The sequence below is a fragment of the Mytilus edulis genome, chromosome 7 (assembly GCF_963676685.1).
Source record: "Mytilus edulis chromosome 7, xbMytEdul2.2, whole genome shotgun sequence".
NCBI classification, from domain to species: Eukaryota; Metazoa; Mollusca; class Bivalvia; order Mytilida; family Mytilidae; genus Mytilus; species Mytilus edulis.
In genome coordinates, this window is record NC_092350.1 from 81,863,681 (window position 1) to 81,874,036 (window position 10,356).

Genomic DNA, 10,356 nt, shown 5'->3' on the forward strand with positions numbered 1-10,356 from the left:
GTAAGAACTAAAGATCTTCATAGACTTATTCAAGCTAGATGTTTAATAAAACACAATATTCGTTTGATTCTGTTCCTTGTTATCGGGTTAACTGTGTTCCCCTCAATACAAAGTTTCGGTTTTGAGTAGCAATGTGTTGTCCCGTAAACTTATTGAGTATACAGATTTGAATCGACATCATATAACAAAACAATTTCACAATGTTTCATGGTATGTTGAATGTATGTTTCCGTGAGGTTTGAAAGTGAAAACAGATAATGCAGAACGTTTGATACTTGATCCAATGATGTGTATAAATATATGGATGACGACGAAAAGACGTAGCAATCTTTTTGATAAACCGTAAGAAGGCGCTGCATAAAAAACCTCGATAAATAGAGGATAGTCCATATAAGTCGTATGCTAATTATTAGCATGCTCTTATATATAAATACAAAATATATTACTTTTCCGGAGTATCAACGATAATCCTCATCTTTTGATGTAGTTAAGTATTTAAATTTTTACGGTGTGTTTGGTATATTTTACTATTTTGGTCGTTTTCGAAATTGTATGGCAATGTCAGTTTGTTTTCGACTTTTTGTGTTTTATTAGTAAATAGCTATCAAAGGTACCAGGATTATAATCATAATACACCAGACGCGCGTTTCGTCTATACAAAACTCATCAGTGACGCTCAAATCAAAATAGTTATAAAGCCAAACAAGAAAAAAGTAGAAGAGCATTGAGGACCCAAAATTCCAAAAAGTTGTGCCAAGTAATCTATGCCTGGGATAAGAAATAAAATATCTCGTCAGTACCTTTCGTCTTTCTTTATCAAATGACAATAGGACTTGAACATAACAAACATGGAAGACTATAGGTTCAATAAATGATACAGGATAACTATTATGGTTTTGAAATCTGTCTGAGTGCTATGTGTTTTGTTGTTTTAGAATTATAATATGGCAAGGAACAATAACAACTGCGTGTTAAAAATCATTTATTATGCATTTCAATTTAAATTGTCAAAACCGCTGTTATAAAGATATCGAAGGAACACCTCCTTAATGTAATCTGATAAATTTACTAACAAAGTTTACAAACTAATCATTTACATCTACAAGGACATCGACCGATTTAAAGAATGTCCAAATTTTAGGACAGTTTACTCACGATAACCAATCGATAGAAAAATTGCCATTCGTTCGAAAACTAAAATCAGAAACAGTTTTTTTAAACATGGGCTTTAAATTGAATCAAATAATATAAAATAATTAAAGTTTTTGCAAATTGTAAAAAAAGCAAAACATGTTGGCACCTTTTATGGTGTTTGGTCATTGTAATTAGGATACTTTGTCCCTGCTTTTCCATTTAAAATGATTTCAAATAGAATCAAATATTAACCAATAATGGATGGTCTCATCCATAAATAATCAAAGGTACCAGGATTATAATTTAGTACGCCAAACGCACGTTTCGTCTACATAAGACTCATCAGTGATGCCTAAAGATACATTACAAGTCATCTTTCTTTTACACAATTTAATTGCACTATTTAGAAAATCCTTGATAGACAGAAAACTCTATTATCTATTCAAAATCATGTATGTAAACAACTGACATTTAAAGGACCTTCCTTTTTTAGTTTTCCTCGCAGTTCATTATATTTGAATTTTACTTATATATTGATCCATCTTTATGTCAGGGATTGATTGTTTTTGCTTGAAATCTCGATTAGAATGCCTATGTTAAAACATATGGAAACATCAAAGTTAAAAGAAGATATATCTATATTGTATACTGAGTAAAGCGAAGTTTGGTGAATATTCACCCCCAGTTTTTGGCGGGGTTCGTGTTGCTTAGTCTTTAGTTTTCTATGTTGTGTCTTTTGTACTATCATTTGTCTGTTTTTCTTTTTTAATTTTTTAGCCATGGCATGGTTAGGTTATTTTCAATGTATGAGTTTGACTCTGTTTTTTTTTACCCTCTTTCAGGACAGTAAATTTTATATACGAATAAACCTCAAATCGCACTCCAAAAAAAATGCCATTAAAAACAAAAGAAAATATATAAACTTTGAAAGAAACTGATGTTGTTGCGTTTGATTCTTTTGATTTGTTTTTAATCATTTGTTTCAGTTGCTTTGTTTTTATTGGGTATTATCGGATGTATTTTTATTCTTTTCTTTGCTCCTTTACCTAAAATATTGTTTTATGTCTCATAAGTCTGAATATAAAAGTCGTTTATACTGTAGTCAAGTTTATATTACAAATGTTAACGCCTATCGCCTACATAAGAACCAAAAACGTTTAAATCATCTATTTAAATTAAGATTATATATGATTAATTTTGCAAAACTGAATGACGTATCATTACCATTGGATTTAAATAGTTTATATTAGTATTATTAACTATACATTACAAAATAACGCTTGTGCCATATAGTTGACTAAATGACTGTTTCACTAAATTTTATACCATGGTCACCAGTGGAAAACCTTTGTTTTAATATACGTATCCAGCTGTTAGTACCTGCAAGTACTGTTACATCGATACGTTGAGGGGATGTCCGATTATTGTGTGTACTTAGTGTTGATCTATAGCTATTGAGTCAAACTATTTCTGACTGATTGCCAATCACTAAGATACAGAGTATTTTTCAAAGTTTATATTATGTTGTGATAAGGGCTCACACAATGATTGCAACTTTTTCAATGGTTGTCTTCGATACCTTTTTGTTGTATTGTTATTCGTTTAATTTCAAATATAAATAGACCAGTTTATATCTTATAATAGTTATCAAAAGTACCAGGATTATGATTTAGAACGCCAGATGCGCGTTTCGTCTACACAAGACTCATCAGTGGCGTTCATATCAAAATATTCATAAAGCCAAAGTTCAAAGTTGAAGAGCATTGAACATCCAAAATTCCAAAAAGTTGTGCCAAATACGGCTAAGGTAATCTATGTCTGGGATAAGAAAATCCTTAGTTTTCGAAAAATTGAAAGTTTTGTAAACAGGAAATTTATAAAAAAAAAAAAAAAAAGACCTACTGAAACGTATAATGTGAAAAACGCAAGTTTGAATGATTTGCACATGTAAAAAAAATTAATCTTTACTCTTATAATATTCGAGTGCATGATTTGATGAAGTATTCTTTTAAAACATAACTTAACATAGTCAATTTTGTGATCAATGACTGACAGAGGTTTAGACGTGTATATGAGATGCTATTTAAAAAAATAACATAATGAAATTTGAACAAATTTGTCTTGGTATCATGTGTTATGATTGTATGAATATACATAAAATACTACAAGACAGGGTACCAATGATCTATACGCGCAACCTTAAAGAAAAACTAACAAATATATAAATGAATTATAAGCTATTAGATGTATGCATGACAATGTTAAAATTAAAAAGATAAAGATAACATTCAAAACGACAAATTCAACAAAAAAGAATTCATGACTTTAAAAATACCGTTTAAATTGTAAAGAAATCTACTTGAACCATACATTTCTGGAGAAAAAAAAGGTCCAACCACCATTATCTTGGTAATGATTATACGCTCAAACTTGATAAAAGTAAATATAATAGTTCATATTCTTTATGTGAGAAAAAAAATTTTGGTTATACAAAATACAGAGATGAAACATAAAAATAACTCGACAATAATGATATTGGTCTCCTTTCTTTGAAACCAGGTTAAATCCACCGTATTCATAAGGAAATGTCTGTACAAGGTCATAAACACGACATTTATTGTCCATTCGTTTGATGTGTTTGAGCTTTGATTTTGCCATTTGATAAGGGACTTTTCGTTTTGAATTTTCCTCGGAATTCTTGTGATTTTACCTTTTTCCTCAACCTCTTTAATAAAGGAACCAACTGTTTTCTATCATTTGGTGTTGATGGTTAGTAGCAAAGAGATTACCTCGAAGGTTCGTGATTGTCGGTACAATGATTATCTGAGTTGAGCTTCGAAAAAGTTTTTACTGCTTTGTTTTTTTGTCTAGCATGCGGCATTTCGAGTTTCAATAAAAATAAGGAATTCAAAGATTTTTATATGTTATCGTCTTTGGAATACATGTCGTGATTTAAGCAGAACTTATAGCAGCCATTGCATTTTTTGGTCGAATCGTGATTCTTGTTTGCATTTGTCATACACACTGAATAACCTTCAATTCAACTTCATATAAGGAACTTTAATTTACTCGAATAAAAAGTATAAGTGCCTTGTTATTTAAATTACATGACTTGTTTATGTCTTGCCATGCAAAAATGTTTTATTTCAAGGTCCTAATTATCATAATTTTTAATCTGTTCGAGTTGTAAGACATACTTCATTAAAAAAAAAGTGACATCCTTACATGATATTTTTAACATAACGCTTTGCGAAAAATTGAATAATGTTGTCCCTGTTTTCCGTATTTGGAAGTTGTATATTTCAGTAAAATGCCATATGGGTCAGTAGAGAGTCTCACACTCAATAAGTATGCGGTGATCAGAGATCGAGTATGTTAAATCTACATTTTTCTTGCTGTCACTTACCTTTTTATAAGAGAATAATATGACGAAGTTTGTGTTGAGCGGCCTTAAGCATGTTTTGTGCACTTGAGTAAATTTCTAGTTTAGTGCGTTTCCTTTTTCGTTTAACCGTAGTTTTTTTCCCTGTTTTGTTTTGTATTTTCTGCCGTTCTCTGTCTTTCTTCGAATTGTGTATTTTGATATTTCTCCTCAATTCGTGTATTTTTCTTTTATCAATTCATGTAATACTTTGTTTCTTTTTTATTGGTTTGATCTCCAATTTTCAATCTTTTCTATGGGTATGTTTTTGCTAACTTGTTCTATTTTGCTAAGTTTTTATAAATTTTTAGTTTTTATTTCTTAAATTACAACGTACAACACAATTTGATAGTTTGATAAAAGTATATTAGCAACGTATCATGCACATAAAATGATTGCATAATTCTTTATATTTTCAAGGCTCTGAATTGAAAGAAGTCATGCTAAAATAGGTGAAATATATCTGAACATGCATTTTTTTTCTTTTTTGAAAAGAATCTTAATACTATTTCAAATTACCAGTCTATTTTTCTACCGTTTAATAAATTCCATGGTTTGCTTATCAAATAAGAAAAGTGAACTACGTCTACATTAATATATTGTTTTTTGTAGAGACTCATATGTATACACGTTAGTGTTGTAAATCTCAAATCATTGTGCATGGCTTTTTTGTTTATAAGCATTGAAGATATTCTTTCTAACAAGCTTTTTTTCTTGTCTTAAATTATTTTCAATGTCATAAATTGTATTAATGAAATAGCATACTGTGGATTCACTTATTTTCATGGGTACCAATTTTCGTGGTTTGAAGAAAATTTGCATATTCGTGGATATTTATTTCTTGGTTTTGGCAAAGTCTGCACCCATTCCTTTAGAAAAATTGTAATTCGTTGAATATTAGAATTCGTGGTTCTCCTGTACCCACGACATCCATGAAAATTAGTATCCAACGAATATTAATGAATTCACAGTACCTTTGGCATGTTTGATTGATTGACCGCATAATGTGCATTTCGCTGCAACCAAGATTTACATCCCGTAGTTACGGGAACATGTCTAGAAGAAGAAAAAGGAAGGGTGTTTTATTGTTAAAGAAATTACGACAAGGAAATCAAATATTAACAAATAAGAACAGAACATTATTATGTTGATCTGGTTTGTAAAACTATAAGAAATATGCAGTACAAAAGACTTAACTCCGAGAAAAATTCAAAAAGGAGAGTCCCTTATCAAATAGCAAAATCTAAAGCTCAAACACATCAGATGAATGGATAACAACTGTTCTGAGTATAGTAGATACAAGCCTTTTTTCTTAGGTAGAAAATTGTATATTAAACAAAAATGTGTTATAGCTAGCTAAACCTATCATTTGTATGACAGTCGCATCAAATTCCATTAGTTTCGTAGAGTTGTTGCTTCTTTAACATGTAACGTATTTCCATTCTCAATTTTATTCAGATATATGGACATGTAACATAGATGTTCATCAATATCAGTGGTCATATAAGTATGTATATTTGAGATGTCTCTGAGATCTCGTTCTTTATTGACAATTGAGTCCTATTAAACCATGAATCATACGTTGGTCTTAGAAAAATTGATGTTCTTGCTTTTATAGCAATTTTACGTATGATGTAAAATGAGGGGTATTGCAACATAAAAAATTAGCTGTATTTCTACAATACCACATATCCAAAATGGCGAAGCCACACTTTTTTTTAAGAAAGAAATAGTTATTTAGAGACCTCCTTGCATGCCAAGTCTTAAGTTGTAAAAAGAAATTATACATAAAGGCAATAGTGGTATACCGCTGTTCGAAATTCATAAATCGATTGAGAAAAAAACAAATCTGGGTTACAAACTAAAACTGAGGGAAATGTATCAAATATAAGAGGAGAAAGACCACACAACAGAAACACAACATTAAAATGTAACACACACAGAAACGAACTATAATATAACAAAGGCAATTTTCCGGACTTGGTACAAGTCATTTTGATAAAAAAAAAAAAAATGGTGGGTTGAACCTAGTTTTGTGTTTTTCCGTTTTTATGACAATGTTAAATATAACATTAAAATGACAACATTACATGATAGGACTATAATACAAATAAATGGAATAACATAAAGGACAGAGAAACACACGAATAATAGCTAACAAAAGGTGCCAGGTTTAAAATCTAATACGTCAGACGCACGTTTCGTGACTAACCAGTAACACAAGCAAACGTAGGCAAATTTAAACAAGGGACGTCAATATAAACTGAAAGATGCAAACGCTATCAATTAATGGTAAAAGTCAAAAACAAATACAACTTTTTTGATTTGGAACATGCTTTTCCCGTTGAACAGTAGGTTAACCCGAGTTTGTAGGTAGCTCAACCAACCACTTGTATTACAATTGTTCATATTTTCCTTGTAATGACAACTAATAACAGAAATAAAAGATAAACATACAAATTAACAAAGTCGCCGACAAAAAAAGTAAGTTAAGAGTTAAAACTCAAAACAGCTGTCAATTATGCTCAAGGATAGATATGAGAAATGTAAGTATACAGGTGTTCTATCAGGTGCTAGAAACTGTGTTACAGAAGTTAGATCTTCCAAATGATTGTATAGATGTTCGTTGGGTAATTCAATTAATCCACAAAAATACAATGTTCTTTCACGGAAATGGTCAACAACAAAAAATGAATAAACACAAAATTTACATCTGCTATTAGATCCTATTACGATTTTTATATTTGTTTTAGAATGTATATCAGTAAAAGCTTACTTGTATATAACAGATGAAAGAATATGTGTATAAACATAATAAAAGGGAAGATTAATAAAGGTTTACAGCACATTCCAAGGTCTTGTTTCTATCAGACACTGCACTTATCATAATCATAAAAATAAGTCTACATTTTATATGAAAATTTTTACAATATTATACAATGGTCATATCATTTAGAAATATAGAAATTTATCAATAGACTAAGTCAACTGTATGAAGCTAGTTTTATTAATACAGATGCTATCAACAGTCACTAGTATTGTTTATTGATGCGCTAAATTACAATGGATTATTCAGTTTTAGAACGAGGCCAAACAGTTCATGTGAAAAAGAGAAATTTATACTACTGTTATCTTCATTCGGACATAATGATGCATCTCAAAAAAAGAAGTCTGAATGTCATATGTAGTAACCTTTATTAAGACTTTTTACGTCGAAATGTTCAATCTACTGTTTTACATTTTTAGCTAGTTAGTTTACTTTTTGTTTTAATTGAGTTGTTGAAATACCTTTCAATCAACACCATGGAGATGAAGATAGTTATAAAAATATCAGAAACGGGCATTTATTTGCTAAACTGAAACTTGTACACATATGAACATCTCAAAAAAGGGTATCAGACGAAATAGAAAGGAACAACCAATAAGCGTTTCTGTATAGGTTATTAGGGTTTCCCAAGTCCTTTTCAATGAGTCGCTGAACGTTTGGTGGTGTTTTACTAAAACCTGTTATTTTTATTACTACAAAATTAAAATTATTATTGAAAATCACTTCACGCCCATATGAGCCAATGGCTTAGAACATTATACATGATATACAGTATACTTATAAACAAAGAAAAATACAAATTAATTAAGGAGACAGTAGGTTATCGATGTTCCAATCTCGTTAATCGATTAGAAAAAAAAACAAATCAAGGTAACAAACAATCTGAGGGAATCAAACAAACTCCATAAGGAGCTAGACCGAATGCGTCGACAAGGATATCGCTATCGTCACCTGCTGTGCATCTATCACCCGCAATGACAATATAAAATCTGTAAACATGACACAATAAGAAAAAAAAGCACACATTAAGATTACCGATCAGGCGATTTATTGATATCTTAAGCTCTAAAACAGCGGAAACATATTAGAAGAGAGTCACCTTATTGTATCGGTTAACCAACTTATCATTGTGACCGTTAAAGTTATTTAGTGTCAATTTCAGTCTTCCATATTCATAACTTGTAGCCGCAGGATCAGCTGACCCTTCCGGAGCATCTGAGGTCACCCCTAGGCTAGTTTTTGATGGGGTTCGTGTTGCTTATTTTTAGTTTTCTTTGTTGTGTCATGTGCACTATTGTTTGTCTTTTTGTCTTTTTCATTCTTAACCATGGCGATGTCAGTTAATTTTCGATTTATGAGTTTGACTGTTACTTTGGTATCTTTCGTCCCTCTTACAGATTACTGACCAGACAATATATTAATATCTCTATTAAAGGCAGCGGAAACATGTCGATAGTAAATTGCCATGTCGTATCAGTTAACCAACTTATCATGGTGACCGTTAAAGTTATTTAGTGTCGATTTAGGTCATCCATTACAATAACTTGTAGCCGGAGCACCTGAGATCAACCCCAGTGTTTGGTGGGGTTTGTGTTGCTTAGTCTTTAGTTTTTTATGTTGTGTCTTCTGTACTATTATTTGTCAGTCTTTTTATTTCTAACCATAGCGTTGTCAGTTCATTTTCAATCTATGAGTTTGAATGTCCCTCTGGTATAATCTTACGTCACTCTTTTGTATTTTTATAAATCATTTCAATAGCAAATCCCTATGTACCTGCCCGATAACAACATCGGTGACTTACAGTCCATTATCAGTGATATCGACCAAGATAAAGTTGTAATGGGCTGCATAATTTTAATAAGCTTCCCTCAGTTTTAGTTTGTTACCCCGATTTTGTTTTTTGTCCATGGATTTATGAGTTTGAACAGCGGTATACTACTGTTGCCTTTATTAATAACAAAGTAATAATAACTTCAAGAAAAAACTCTTTTCTACTTTTTATATATTTTAGTCCATCCTCAGGAATGAATATCATGTTCTGTTGTCTGGAGCTGTACATGCATACTCTTATAATATAAAACAACATACCAACGGATGTAATAAAATAGTTATCTTTATTCAGACTTATTTAACTTACTTAACTGTTCAAGGTTCTATTATATCAGACACATACATAATTATAAAAAGCAGTGATATTTACATATTTACTCATTTTAGTGTCGCGGAAGATTATTATTTAATTACACCAACGGTGGCATGCAAATTTTAAGGTGATGGTATCAATAGTAAAACTATAAAATAACGTTTTTATTTTTATACTTAGTCTCATAAATTTCAAGGTGGTTTGACACAGAGCCATTGAGTTCGGGAAAAATCGTACCACATTTTCATTAACGATTTTACATAAAATTGTAAAATTATAATTGTTAAGTTATAAATAACGAAATCATTCTTGGTTTTGACTTTATTCCGTGCCTGAAAGCATTATGAACTGTAACCAAACAAAATTACACATTTAAATTACCCCTGAAAGTTCGAATGCTCACACGTGTCCAGTTATTTTTATTGAGGGATGTAGTTAAGTCTGTGTTTTATCTTGCAGCTTAGTTTTTGGCAAGTATATACAGCAACCAAACGAGAAACATCACTGCTCTCTGCCTTCTTCGTCAATTTTAAAGATATATCTTGATTCATGGCAGAAACGAACAAATATAGGAAGATGCGGTTTGAGTGCCAATGAGACAACTCTCCTTCCAAATAACAATTGATAAAAGTAAACCATTATAGGTCAATGTACGGCCTTCGACACGGAGCATTGGCTAACACCAAACAACAAGCTATAAAGGGCCCCAAAATTACTAGTGTAAAACAATTCAAACAGGAAAACCAACGGTCTAATCTATATAAAAAATTAATTTGGGGTAGTAAGACTACCACTCCAACACGTCCCATTTATAAGGGACATATAATTCCC